The following is a 14,632-nucleotide window of genomic DNA, read 5'->3' as shown; positions in this document are numbered from 1 at the left end:
AAATAATATTAGGATCAACATCTCTGTGATTCTCTTTTTCTTTCATTAATGGTGTTTAAAAGGCTGCCACTCCGGCCGTTATGTCCACGTTGAGGCCTGGGAAGAAAGGAACTTTGTCAGGGACTGAAACCTGTCCCTTTTCTAATCAACGATTTCCCAGAAATGCCCTGGCTTTCTTTCACTTTCATCTCATTGGACAGGACTGTCACCTGGCCACTTCTAGCTGCAAGGCAGACTGGGAAGGTGAGTTTTTGGCTCTTCTTGTCTATAGAAGAAACGGGAAATGAAGAAGACGTTGGGTTGGGAAGTGGGACTAGGTTAGCTACACCCAGGAAGCAAGCCTCCGGTGTCTGGGACCACTGCTGCCATCTTGGTTCTGGCCGGAGCAGAGAGATAGAAGGAACCTACCTACAGCCTAGATGAAAAGTGAGAAAAGTAGATGAAGATACCATTCACGGAGAAAGGAAAAAGTAACCCTCAAGCATGTGAAAAAATGCCCAACTTCACTCATAAGAGCAATTAAAATCGAAATAACACCACGATACTACCTTTTTACCTATCAGATTGGCAAAAATCCAAATGTTTGACAACACATTCTGTTCATAAGGTTGTGGGGAAACAGGCGTTCTCCTGCATGAAGGGCAAAATAGCACGATCTCCTGTGGTGGCAAAAGAGTGGATAAAGGAACGCATGAACTAGGGTCTTGATGTCCTCACCAAGATGCCACATCAACTGATCTGGGGCCCAGCCTCCTGTGGGACTTCCTGGTAAGTGACACAATCAGTGTCCTCACTGATTAAGCCCGTTTGAGGAGAGTTTTTGTTACCCAGAACCCACGATATCCCAAATGATGCCCCTGCCTCCCACCTGAAGCCCAGGAGCAAAGGTATTCTGGCCAGAAGCCAGATCATGGAATCTCATTGGGTCACCCGGTGACTAGCCAAACCCAAGCAGGTACGGATCCAAAAGCTGAGCTCATTGCTGACAGAAGAATTCCTCCCAGAGAATGGGCCGTGAGCCTATTCCCAAATCAGTGGGTGGGTAACTGCCTAAGGTGATATCTAACCCGTGTGGTCATGAGAGGGGGCTGCGTCTTGAGTGGTTGAAAGTCCTGTTGGAATCCAAATTGTAGGGACCGCCCTAAGGAGTTAGACCTTGAGGTGGTGAGAGGGCTGCCTTGGTCTTGCTTGACCCGATGTCCTAGCTTGCTATTTGGTTTCTTGGATTGCCTTTATTTGCATTTCTTATTCACGGGGCAACCTCCTGGTTCCTGAGTATTCCCAAATTGTGTGGCAAGTGAAGAAATTAGGCTTCTGTTTGTCTTTTGAAAAATTGCTCGTGAAGAATGGACAGGCCCAGTGGAATCCCTTCATCCTCCCATCCAACATTCCTCACTAATGACCTTCCTAGTCTGAGATGCGGTTAAAGATGGATGGCTCGTGCCCTCGGGCTACACCGCTTCATATGCTGCATTTCAAAATCCATGCCCTCTGTACTGAACACCAATGACTGGGACAAACTTCCAGGATATTCAGAGTAGCTGGTAGCCACTCGTGAAACCCTATCCATGTGTAGGCCTGCACCAATTCTGCCCAGGTGTCAGGCAGGCGAGAGCCAGGATACCTGGTTTCTGAGGATGGGAGCCTTCATGGCCCTGGGGATCCAAAGGACTTGGTTTGTTCCCTTCTAAGGCGGAGTCGAGGCCAGAACAAAGGCATAAGCAAGAAAACCTCATTGAGGTCATACTGCCAACGGACATTCTGATGCCCACAGCTAGGGGCAGTAAGAGGTGTGTAAGTGGGCCAGTGTGATCCCTGGTGGGGTTCCTGTGTGATCACGTGGCAGCCCAACAGGAGCAGGGAGGTGGGTGGGAATGCAGGGTCTTCCGCAAGGACAGAACAGAAAGCAGGTGCCAAGAGCGCCACCGTACCTTGGGGGCGTGATGGCTGTATCTCCAAAGTGGGTAGATGCTGGCCTCTTCCTTGGCATCCTTCTAGCCCCCAGAAGGGCTCAGTCTGTGGGCATGGCAATCGTCCAGACTCCCCTCCAGCCGTATTTCCGGCAACCGTCCCGCCACCAACGTCATACGCACTCTGATCACTGCTCTGGGCACATGTATATTTAGTTTGTCCCCTGCTGTTCATTTGTGATTGTTTGCAGGTTGTGTCATGTGTGTATGTTATGTCTACGCTGGATACAGGCCCCTGAGACCAAGGTCTGTCTTCTAGTTTTTGTGAATCACCATCCCCCTCCTCCACAAACCACACCACCCCCCCCCACCAGGAAGAACTAGCACCTACTACGGGGCATTGCATAACACAGACAAAAATGCTTGTAAATAAGTTACCATTACTGACAGTCCGAGGTTCACCCCCACTGTGAACCAACACTGTGGAGGGAAAAGCTGAGGTTCAGAGCCGAGGAACACGTAGAGAGGGGCTCTTTGTTAAGAACAGACCAGGCATCTATTTGCCAGAGAGGGCTGTCAGAATTACCAAAAAAAATTGGGAGGCGTGTCCCATAGCCTCATGGGACACATGCACCTGGGAAGATTCTTCACAGACCTGGCAGATAGCGGGAACGACAATTGCCAGCCATCACATCACCCTGCCATAGCAGATCAGTGCACAAGAAATTAGAATCCGAACATTTTGCTGTGGCTTGGCGAAATCTAAGGTTTTTTCCAGAAGTCTTTTACTATGAGATTCCTTGACATGGCGACCCGTCCAACTTAAAGGATTTATTCGTGTTGTCAGCTTTTCAGAAAGGTATTTCTTGAAACAAAACAACGAAAAACACCGACTTCGAAGGGAGGGCGCACATTGTAGAGGTCGCGGGAAGACCAAGGTGCGGGGTGGCTCCTGGCCACCAGGGGGCGTGGTCTCCCCGGTCCTCGGCTGCAAAGCCAACCGTGGCGACCGCAGCCCGCCCCGCACTGTCACACGGCCCGCAGCCCCCTCCGCGAAGCCCGGGCCCGGGGATCCAGGTGGGCACCAGGCCTCTTCTCCCACTTGGGCATTTCCTGCAGCGGGTATGTCTGGGGTGCAGAAGGCCGGGAGCGGCCAGGCCGGGAGGAGGTCAGGTTAAATTACAGGCTGGGCGGGAGTGCTGTGCTGGCGGCTTCGCCCAGGAGCCAGGAAGGCGGTGGTGTCTGGGGCATGACCTCGGGTGGCTGTGGTGCTGGATGGGCCGCTGGGCAGAGTCCCACCGGCGAGGCCACGGAGAGCGTGGGTGTGGCAACCACAACAGAGACGCGGGGGTGGGGGTGGGGGGCATCGTGTGGTGCGACCCGGGCGAAGTCCATGCTTTGCGGCGAGGTCCGCCCTGGTCTGGTCTGGTCTCCCTTCCTCAGCATTACCTTCTCTGGGAGGAGCTCTTCTCCCGCCCGGTGACCCGCTCCTCCCCCGGGGGACTTCCTTCCCTCTCCCATCCACGCACCCAACACTGGTGAGCGCCCGCTGTAGCCGCTAGTCTTGCGCCTCCGTGGCTTTACTCGTGCTTTTCTCCCCGCCCTTCTCAGCCCGTCCAGGTTTCACCATGCCTCAGTGAGGCCCTGGAGCCTCACCAGCTCCAGGAAGCCCCCTCTGATTACTCCAGAGTGAGGAAAAGGGTCTAGTCGGCCCCATATACGGTTATATCCCCAGCGCCTAAAACTATGCCTGGCACAAGTGGGGGCTCGGTAAGTATGTACTCGCTTGAAGGAATGAGGCGATCTTGTGTGACTTCACAGTTTTTTTTAAAGATTTTATTTTTTTAAGTTTATTTATTTATTTTGAGAGAGAGAGAGAGAGAGAGAGAATGCATGTGCACGAGCAGGGGAGGGGCAGAGAGAGAGGAGGACACAGAAACCGAAACAGGCTCCAGGCTCTGAGCCGTCAGCACAGAGCCTGATGAGGGGCTCCAATCCATGAACCACGAGATCATGACCTGAGCCAAAGTCAGACACTTAACCGACTGAGCCACCCAGGCGCCCCATTTTATTGTTTTTTTACGTTTATTTATTTTGAGAGAGAGAGACAAAGAGAGCACAAGCAGGGGAGGGGCAGAGAGAGAGGGAGAGAGAAGATCCCAAGCAGGCTCCACGACGAGAAGACTCAGGGCTCCGTCCCACAAACTGCAAAACTGTGACCTGAGCCAAAATCAAGAGTCCCACACTCCACCAACTGAGCTAGCCAGGCACCCCTGATTTGACAGCTACGATTGCCCAAAACTTTCACTTGGCAAATTGTCAAGTCCCGCCTGTGACATCTGTCCTACTGAACTGTTGTGTTTATTACCACTGGATGCTTGCTGGTTGGATTAGGCAGGGCTCTCGAGCTGGAAGGGCCAGAAAGGAATTTATTGGCTCATTGAACCACACCATCAGGGGATAGGCAGGAAGGGTTGAGCCTGCTTCAGGGACAACAGGAACCTGGGATTATGTCAGGACGCCCTGCCGCTCATCATGGCTTCTCTCTTTGATGTCTTTATCCCTGCTTCTGCAAACTGGCTTTCTCCACCCAAAAAATGACTGTCAGCTAGCCCAGATTCACATCCTTTGCACTCGCCAGTCCAAGAGGAATAGGGTTTTCCTCCCTGGCTCCTATTTTATTTTATTTTATTTTATTTCTTTTGTTAATGTTTGTTCATTTTTGAGACAGAGTGTGAGCGGGGGAGGGGCAGAGAGAGGGAGACACAGAATCCGAAGCAGGCTCCGGGCTCCGTGCTGTCAGCGCAGAGCCTGACCCGGGGCTTGAACTCACGAACCGTGAGATCATGACCAGAGCCGAAGTCGGACACTCAACTCACTGAGCCACCCAGGCACCCCTCCAGCTCCGATTTTAAAATCCTGACAAAAACTTCAATAGGGCTTGGTTTTTCTGGATCTCATGCCTTTTTCTTGCACCAACCACCGTGGCCCGAGGCAGACACGGAGAATAATCGGCAGCTCGTACCTGAATGGCAGAGTTGGACGAGAGAAGGAGCAGTTGAGCCCCAAAATGTGGATGAGAGAAACAGACGTGGCCACTCAGAAGAGCTGGGGCCACCACCCTGATGTGTGTTTATGACAGTGGCTGCACATACGTTTGGTGATTATTCCCTGTTATTGAGGACAAGGACGGTACCTGCCCATGGTGCCCTTGCTGAAGGCAAGAACTTGATGAATACAGGCTGATTTATAGGAGAGGAAGGTGTGTGTGTGTGTGTGTGTGTGTGTGTGTGTGTGTGTGTGTGTGTCTGGGTGGTGGAATCTCGGGTGGATCTCCCCTGCACTTTGCATGAACCTGCAACTGTCCTTCTTGTCCCGGCTGCTGTGGGTGAGGCCGTCTGTTCAGGGTGTGGATCTAGAGAGAATTATGGCTTAAGCTGTCGCTTCTGGATTTCCTCCTGAGAAAATCTTCTGAGCCCAGCAGCGTAATACTGGCTTTTTGTTTCACAGGGGGAATGGCTCTAAGGCTGGTTTTTCTATTTGTGTTGTTGTTGTTTATTTCGGTAGAGAGCAAGAGGGAAGTTTTGGACGATGGCGTCTTCCTCGGACGGTCCCAGGAGTGTGGCTGTTTTGAAAAATCAGGCGTTCCTGCCAGAGGCGCTTCAGGCTTTCAACAGCCCTCTTAGGTAACACTATTCACCTAGTTTCTCTGATGAGGAAACTGAGGCTCAGCAGTACACGCCCAGGTCACGGAGCTATAGGAAGTAGGGAGGACAGAAAGACGCGTCTGGATTAGGAAGCGTGCACCAGCGGCTTTGCCTGCCTCCGATCATTTCATCTACACAGCAGGTGACAGGCTTGCTGAAGTGTAAATGCCTTGCCCAAGGTCATAGAGGCCAGTGAGCCCTGGGATTTGTTGATTCCAAGTCCCTACTATTTTTTTTTTTTTTTTAGTGTTTATTTATATTTGAGAGAGAGAGGGAGACAGAGTGTGAGCGGGGAAGGGGCAGAGAGAGACAGAGACACGGAATCCGAAACGGGCTCCAGGCTCCGAGCTGTCAGCGCAGAGCCCGACTCGGGGCTCGAACTCACAAGCCGTGAGATCGTGACCTGAGCTGAAGCCGGACGCTCAACTGACTGAGCCACCCCAGCGTCCCTCTACTATTTTCACTTCCTTACACTTGTGGCTTTGGTCTCTGTCGTGCCTCCATTGGCGAATCTGTAAAATGGGGGTGATGACAGTCCGTACCTCATGGTGTTGGGGGGGGTGGGTAAGTAAAATGACACCCGGCCTGCAGTAAGAGCTCTGTAAGTGGACGCTATTGTCACTGTTTTTGTTATCGCACTGCAAGACCTCCCTCAGGATCACGAGTCGGACCACTCCCTGTGGCGGGAGAACCAGATCCCGTGGGAGCCCCCTCCGGGCCCAGGTGCTCCTGAGGCCCAGCCGCAGGTGCCTGGGAAAGTCTGCGACAGGAATAAAGGGAACAAAGGCTCCAGGTGCTCGGCTGAAGCTTTGTCTGGCTCAAGGCCTGTTTCCTGCTCGATCAGGTTGCTCTTGGCTGGCTGGGCTCCGGGAGCTGACCCCTCCCCCCTGCCCCTGCCGCTGCCCCTGCCAGCCGAGGGCTGAGGGCCGGGCCTGGTGATGCGGGACGGGGCCCAGCTGGGCAAAGCACTTCCTTTTTAGAGCCCAGCCTTGGAGTTTGGCTGGCTGAAGCAGGAAGCCTTGAGACACCAGGCCCTCCCTCCAGCTCTGTGGTTTCAGTGAGCCCCCCTCCCATCCTCCTTAGGTGGGGTGGCCTTGGGGGGTAGAGCCCGGGGCTTGAATGCCAGCCCAAGAATGGAGCCGCAACCCGAGGCAAACTGTCTTTCTCTCTGCCTCTCCGTTTTCCTGGCAAGGATGTTCAGAAGGTTGTGCTGGTTCATGGAGAAAGCCCTTGCAAGCCCTAATGATTCCCTGGGGCCCCCAACACTGCCTGTAGGAGACGGAGCTTCAGACCCGGCGGAGGGTGATCCTAGTATAACACAAACTGGGGCCTGTCTCCCTCTGCTTCACCCCTACAGCAACCCCGGGCTGCCCACCCCCCTCCCTGCGCGGCAGTTCTCGGTCAGGACCTTAAAGAAAGGTCCTTGACCGGGAGTTTATTCCTGCCTCAGGGCTTTTGCACTTGCTGTCCTGTTGCCCTGGAACACAGTGTGCTCCAGGCGTCCATGTGGCTGTCCTTGTCGCTCAGGTTTGAGCCCTTAGATGTTACCTCCTTAGAGAGGCCTTCTTTGTCACCCTCTGAACTAGCCCCTGCCTTGTCCCTCACTTTCAACCTCATCCTGTTTTCTAACCCTCAGAGGACTCACCTCCGTCCCTCAGAGTTTCTTTTTTCTTTTTTTAATGTTTATTTATTTGAGAGAGAGAGAGCACACGATGAGAGAGGGGCAGAGAGAGAGGGAGACACAGAATCTGAAGCAGGCTCCAGGCTCTGAGCTGTCAGCTCAGAGCCCGACGCGAGGCTCGAGCCCATGAACCGTGAGATCATGACCTGAGCCAAAGTGAGACGCTCAACTGACTGAGCCACCCAAGCGCCCTTCTCAAAGTTTCTTGTTCTGATTTATCTCCCTTTTTTTTTTTTTTGTATTTTCTTTAACTTATTTTTTTAATTTACATCCAAGTTAGTTAGCATATAGTGCAACGATGATTTCAGGAGTAGATTCCTTGGTGCCCCTTTACCCATTTAGCCCATCCCCCCTCCCACAACCCCTCCAGTAACCCTCTGTTTGTTCTCTGTATTTAAAAATCTCTTATGTTTTGTCCCACTCCCTGTTTTTATATAATTTTTGCTTCCCTTCCCTTATGTTCATCTGTTTTGTCTCTTAAAGTCCTCATATGAGTGAAGTCATATGACACTTGTCTTTCTCTGACTAATGTCACTTAGCATAATACCCTCCAGTTCCATCCACGTAGTTGCAAATGGCCTCTTTTTTTTTTTAATTTTTTAATGTTTGTTTTATTTTTGAGAGAGAGAACGTGTGTGCACAAGCAGGGGAGGGGCAGAGAAAGGGAGACAGGATCCGAAGCAGGCTCCGTGCTGACAGCAGAGGAGCCCAACGCAGGGCTCGAACTCATGGACCGCGAGATCATGACCTGAGCCCAAGCTGGGTGCTTAACCCTGACTGAGCCACCCGGGCACCCCAATCTCCCTTTTTCTCGTCTGCCTCTCCGCTGGAATCTACGCCCCCTGAGGGGAGGGCCTCTCTGTCTTTCCTTCCACCGTCTCCCCAGCCCCAGAGCTGGGCCTAGCACTGGACAGTCAGGTACTCCCTGTAGCTGTCACCAACCGTGAGGCCCGCCTCGGGATGAAGGTCTTGGTGTCTGTTCCCGTCAGCACTTCTGTGGAGGCAGCTTTGCGGGTATGAACGCACTTCAGATTCCCAAAACACTTTCAAATAAATGCACTGCCTCGTTGGTACCTCATCTCACAACTCAAACCCATTGTTCCACTGGGTCATGTTACAGATGTGCGTATATTCAGGCTCACTGCATTGGGGTGTGGGGCGGTAGCACTCTAATCTCCCAGATTCTCGTAGGCTCTGGGTTGTTCTAGGACTCTGTTGATGCAGGTGTTACCTTTAGGTCTCAGCCAGGGAAACTCTAAAACGCCTGCTCTCTTCCATGGCTGGGACATCCCACTTTCTCTTCTGCTCTCGGGCCTTGGAATTAGAGCAGGACCTCTAAATAGCACAGAGTACTTAGTACTTAGCATTCTGCCCTCTCAGGTGCACAGAGTACTTAGTACTTAGCATTCTGCCCTCTCAGGTTCACGGATATTCGGCGGCAAGTGAGGCTTGGAGGCGAAGGGACCCAGCCTCCAGGAGAGTGGCGAAGGCGGGTCTAGAACTCCGCTGCAGAACCCTCCGGTCGGACTCCAAGCCGAGGGCCCGGCTCACCACGCGCATCTGTATGCGGATTCACTTCCAGCTGCCTGGGGGGTGGAGCTCTTCATGGTCTAAATTGTTAAAATCGTAATGGCATCTTTAGGTGCCTTTATTAAGCTCATTAAGGGCTTATGAGGTCTTGCCCTGGCTTTCCGCTGGATCCTGCAGCCGGAGAGGGAGGCGAGGCTCCCAGCTGTGCCCATGTGATGGCGTGCATGGAAACTCCTCAAAGGACAGCAGAGATCCATACTGACTGGGAACTCGGCAAAGATAAGCCCGCGTGGGTGTGCAGGGACACATAGGCACCGTCTGGAAGGATGTGCTTCAGAATGCCAGCAGGGCCATGGGGCGCCTGGGTGGCTCAGGAGGTTAAGCATCTGACCCTTGGTTTCGGCTCGGGTCATGATCTCACGGCTTCGTGGGTTCGAGCCCCACATCGGGTTCCTCCGCGCTGAGGGTGCAGAGCCTGCCCGGGAGTCTCTGCCTCCTTCTCTCTCTGCCCCTCCCCCACTCACATTGTCTCTGTCTCTCTCAAAATAAATAAATAAACTTAAAAAAAAAAAGAAGAAGCATGCCAATAGTGGCGTCCCTGGGGATGGCCTTCTGAGTGATCTTTCAGTCTCTTCTTTATGTTTTTTGGAACTGTCTGATTTTTTTCTTTTTTTTATAATGAGCAAGCATTTCCTTTATAATCAGAAAAAGAAATAAATAGAGTCATTTTCATCTTGAAAAGGAATTGAAGACAGCCCCTGAATAGAAATAAAGGAAGGGGAAGAGTGCTTATGAAGTGCGTGATGGGTGTTTTCAGTCGGATCACTCAGGGGGACGTCCCGCAGGTACAATCGGAGTCAGCCGCTCTGGGCGGGGGCGGGGGCGGGGGGGTGCGTTCAAAATATTAACGTAACAAGGGCTGATTGGACTTCTTCTATGAATGAGGCCCATCATTATCATCCCCTCGGCCCCCTCTCTCTGGGCAGCGCTCCTCTTTCTCAGGATCCCGGTGATTAACGTCACAAGCCCTTCCCGGAGACGGTGCAGCGAGACGCTGGAGGAGAACCGAGAAGTGAGACGTCAGTGAGTCAGAACTCATTCAAAGCCCCGGAGTTTCCCGGCCGTTACCTTCCACGCCTGGGCCTATGAGTCAGGGTCATCTCGCCCCCGTGGTGTGTGGTGCCTACATGCTTCCCTGCCCTGCTCTTCCGGGGGCCCCATCCCAGCCTTCACGCGTGCACACACACCGGCCCCGGCCGGCCCCTCGTCCCCGGCCGCGTGTCCCGGCGAGGGTGCGGGTGCAGGCGCGCCCGGCTTATTCACTCACCCCCGGGGGGTGTGCACGGGCCCCTTGGGTGCTGAGCTCAGGCTCCGCACGGCCAGAGACGAACCGAAAAAAGAAAAATAAATATCAGTACTTCCTTTCCCATAAATGTTGCAACAGTCTAGCTGTAGCTTAGAGCGTATATTTTTTTAAGTCCGTTTATTTATTTGGGGGGTGGGAGGGGCAGAGCAGGAGAGAGGAAGAATCCTAAGCAGGCTCCATGCTCAGTGTGGAGCCCGAGGGGGGGCTCCTATCCCACCACCCTGGGATCGTGACCTGGGCCCGAAGCAAGAGTTGGACACTCAACTGACTGAGCCACCCAAGTGCCCCTTATGGCAGGTATTTTGTGAATAATCAGAATTAACCCACATGTCTGGCGTTAGTGGTCTGTATCCAGAGAACAGAATACTATGGAGGTACTAAAAAGAGTGAAGTAGATTATGTAAAGTGACATAGAAAATTGTCATTTTGGGGGTGTCTGGCTGGCTCAGTCAGGAGAGCATGTGACTCTTGATCTCGGGGTTGTGAGTTTGAGCCTCATGTTGGGTGGAGAGATTAGAGATTACTTAAAAGTAAAATTAGACATTCTTTTTTTTTTTTTTTTAATGTTTTTATTTATCTTTGAGAGAGCCCAAGCAGAAGAGGGGCAGAGAGAGGACAGAGGATCCAAAGCAGGCTCCACACCGACAGCAGCAAGTCCGATGGGCTCGAACTCATGAACGGTGAGATCAGAACCTGAGCCAAAGTCGGATGCTCAACCGACTGAGCCACCCAGGCACCCCTCACAAGTGTTTTTAAAGAAATACATAGTCATTTCACAAAAATGAAATGTCATATATGGTAGGACAAAATTAAATATTATAAACCAGAAAAATTGTTTATGGTTCTGCATAGATATAAAAATATTATCAAAACATTCATATTATCCCTTCAAATAAAAAAATAAAATTAAACATTCTTTAAAAAATAATTTAAGAAAAAGAAAATGGTCAGTTTAATGGTCAGTTTTAAGAACATCATGTGTACATGATGTTCTTGTTCACGTGAATCTGTATTATGACTTTTTAAAAAAAAATTTTTAAATGTTTTTATTTATTTTTGAGACAGAGAGAGAAAGAGCATGAACGGGGGAGGGGCAGAGAGAGAGGGAGGCACGGAATCCAAAGCAGGCTCCAGGCTCCGAACTGTCAGTGCAGAGCCTGACTCGGGGCTCGAACTCACAGACCATGAGATCATGACCTGAGCTGAAGTCAGACGCTTCACCGACTGAGCCACCCAGGCGCCCCGTATTATGACTCATTTTAAAAAGTGGATATCTGGGGCGCCTGGGTGGCTCAGTCAGTTGGGCGTCAGACTTCAGCTCAGGTCACGATCTCGCGGTCCACGAGTTCGAGCCCCGCATCGGGCTCTGGGCTGATGGCTCAGAGCCTGGAGCCTGCTTCCGATTCTGTGTCTCCCTCTCTCTCTGACCCTCCCCCGTTCATGCTGTGTCTCTCTCTGTCTCAAAAATAAATAAAATAAAATAAATAAAATAAAAAAATAAAAAGTGGATATCTTCCCATTGTAAAAAGATAAAACCTCCAGAAAAATTTAGACAAAGACCTGAAATTTAGACAAAGACCTGAAAAGCCCCCATCAGGACCCGCATCCATCAGGACAGGCCAGGTTATGCTCTAGTAACAAATACCTCTGAACATCTCAGTGACTTAAAATAACAAAGATTTATTTCTTGCCCACGCTTCATTCCCAGCAAGGCTCTCAAAGGCTCGTCTCTTTGTAGTCATCAGAGCCCCACTGTCATTGTATGATGTCACTGTCCCCATGTGAGACTTCAGGGTTCACCACTGCAGGGGAAGAAAGCCTAAGAACCACACACGGGTTGTCCAATGCCTCCCCCAGAAGGGGCACATGTCACCCTTCCTCACATTTCATTGGCCCAAGCAAGTCACATGGCCACCTAACTTCCGGAGGAAGTATGATCCTCGGAAGTATACTCAGAAGGGAAGAGAGCTGGAGGCGTCCGTGAGCCCTGGTGACGTCTACCACCCATGCCAAACCAACTGCACCCTTCCAGGCCTTGTTCACACTGATACACAGAGTAGTTTTGCAGTAATTTCAAAATATAACCCAGATTCTGTAGTCAGACAGACCTAGGTTTGAATCCTAAGTAAGCTATCTACCTGCTGTGTTCCCTGAGATAAGATGCTTGATCCACCCAAAACTCAGGTTTCTCATTGGCACCTGCTTCCTGGATGAATGTAGCAATGAAATGCCCTAGTGTGAATCAAACCCTTAATCAGCGGTGGCTTACAAAAGTAGTCATGTCTAACGAAGCACTAAGGAGTGCTGCAGGGTGGTTGTTTAGAAGACTGGAGATATCAATATGCACAAATCAATATGGAAAAAAAAAAAAAGCCCTTATCCCTCCATCAGAGTTTTCTAGGGCGGTATCTGGAGGTTCTCTTGTATCCACAACCCCAGCTGTGGATATGAGTAGTAGTTATTAACTCTAGGGAATACAGACTGAGGGGGGGGGGGCATCTTTATAGACGGGCAGAGGCTGCCAGTGAGAGAGCCGTGGGTCAGGTGCAAAACAGCCGCCCTGCGTCAACTGATCTGGGCTCTGCTCCTTTCTACTCTGTCTTTCCGAGCTGAGTGTCCTGTTAAAGAGAACGGTTTTCTTTTCTTTTCTTTTTTTAAATTTTTTAAATTTATGTTTATTTATTTTTGAGAGAGAGAGAGAGAGACAGAGCGTGAGCGAGGGAGGTGCAGAGAGAAAAGGAGACACAGAATCCGAAGCAGGCTCCAGGCTCTGAGCTGTCAGCACAGAGCCTGACGTGGGGCTCGAACCCATGAACCGTGAGATCACGACCTGAGCTGAAGTCGAATGCTTAACTGACTGAGCCGCCCAGGCCCCCTAAAGAGAACAGTTTTCTAGTGAAAAGAGCAGTCTTCATATATAAATATGTTGTTTTAAGATAGAACAATCGTGACATTTCTAGAGGACAATCTGGCAGCATGCATCAGAAGCCTTAAAAATAGGGGCGCCTGGTGGCTCACTGGGTTAAGCGTCCGACTTTGGCTCAGATCACAATCTCGTGGTCTGTGAGTCTGAGCCCCGCGTCAGGCTCTGTGCTGACAGCTCGGAGCCTGGAGCCTGCTTTGGATTCTGTGCCTCCCTCTATCTCTGCTCCTCCCCTGCTCATGCTCTGTCTCTCTTTCAAAAATAAATAAACATTAAAAAAATAAAAATATATAGATCTTTCAGGGGCACCTGGCCAGCTCAGTTGGAGGTGCATGGGGCTCATGATGTTGGGGTCTTGAGTTCAAGCCCCACGCTGGGGGTAGAGATTACTTTTTTTTTAAGTTTATTTATTTATTGGGGGGAGGGGCAGAGAGAGAGAGAGGGAGGGAGAGAGAATTTCCAGCAGGCTTTGCACTGTCAGCAGAGCCTGACTCAGGGCTCAAATCCACAAACCGTGAGATCATGACCTGAGCCCAAATCAAGAGTCAGACACTTAACCAACTGAGCCACCCAGGCGTCCCAGGGGTGGAGATGACTTAAAGAAAAAAAAAAAAAATAGACCTTTTGATTCCACTGTCCACTGAGACGAATTTATCTTGAGAAAATAAAACAAGTGAATAAAGGTAGAATTTTGTTGCTCATGACGAAAAATTAAAAACAGCCTACATGTCTAGCTAGAGGGGATTAAACAAATCATAGAATGCTTTGTTTATCTCACTATGTCTAGACAAAAAATGGCATAAATTGTCCAATGAAATGTATAGAAAAGAGCGATGCGTATATAAAAATCTATATATTCTATGATCTTGTTGTTGGAAAAAGCCTGAAAGTATATACTCTATACATTGAAAATATGAACAAACAAATGCCAGAATATGAGTAGTAGTCATTAACTCTAGGGAATGGAGATATGAATTTTTTGTATCCTAATTTTTCTACAAAAGAATATGATTAAGTAACAAAAGCCAAAGGTTATTTAGATGTGTCTTTAGCTACTTTTTATGTTCTATCAATGCTCAAAGTAATCTGCTCAACTCTAGAGGGACCTGGGACCGGTGGCCAGGGGTCAGGAAACCTTTGTTGTATTGTGTGTGACCTTTAGCAAGCTATCAGGAGTGAGAGGGTATTTGTACCCACTTTTTACTAATGGACACAGACACATAGAAAGGACCCACTCTGTGTCCAAGAGCCCAAGCTCATGGTCCCAGAACTGGATTGGGATTTTGAACACAGATTTCATTCCTTCCTTCTTTCCCTCCTCCCTCCCTCCCTCCCTCTTCCTTCCTTCCTTCCTTCCTTCCTTCCTTCCTTCCTTCCTTCCTTCATCCCTCCCCTTCCCCTCTCTCTTTCTTTTTAAGTAGGCTTCATGCCCTACTTGGAGACAAATACAGGGCTTGAACCCACAAACCGTGAGATTATGACCTGAGCCAAAACTGAGTTGGATGCTTAACCAAC

At 50.3% G+C, this 14,632-nt stretch overlaps 1 long non-coding RNA gene across 1 annotated transcript; it reads left to right on the top strand.

Annotated features, from left to right (window-relative positions):
- The first annotated feature begins 2,944 nt into the window (after positions 1 to 2,944).
- On the top strand, positions 2,945 to 10,019 carry LOC102961569. The gene is made up of 5 exons (XR_001509844.2): positions 2,945 to 3,032; positions 3,522 to 3,680; positions 5,478 to 5,596; positions 9,571 to 9,673; positions 9,815 to 10,019. It is a non-coding gene; the product is annotated as an uncharacterized LOC102961569 (long non-coding RNA).
- Positions 10,020 to 14,632: the final 4,613 nt, after the last annotated feature.

Source organism: Panthera tigris, chromosome B3, assembly GCF_018350195.1.
Source record: "Panthera tigris isolate Pti1 chromosome B3, P.tigris_Pti1_mat1.1, whole genome shotgun sequence".
NCBI classification, from domain to species: domain Eukaryota; kingdom Metazoa; phylum Chordata; class Mammalia; order Carnivora; family Felidae; genus Panthera; species Panthera tigris.
Note: the sequence above shows the minus strand (reverse complement) of the source record. Positions and strands in the feature narration are given on the sequence as shown.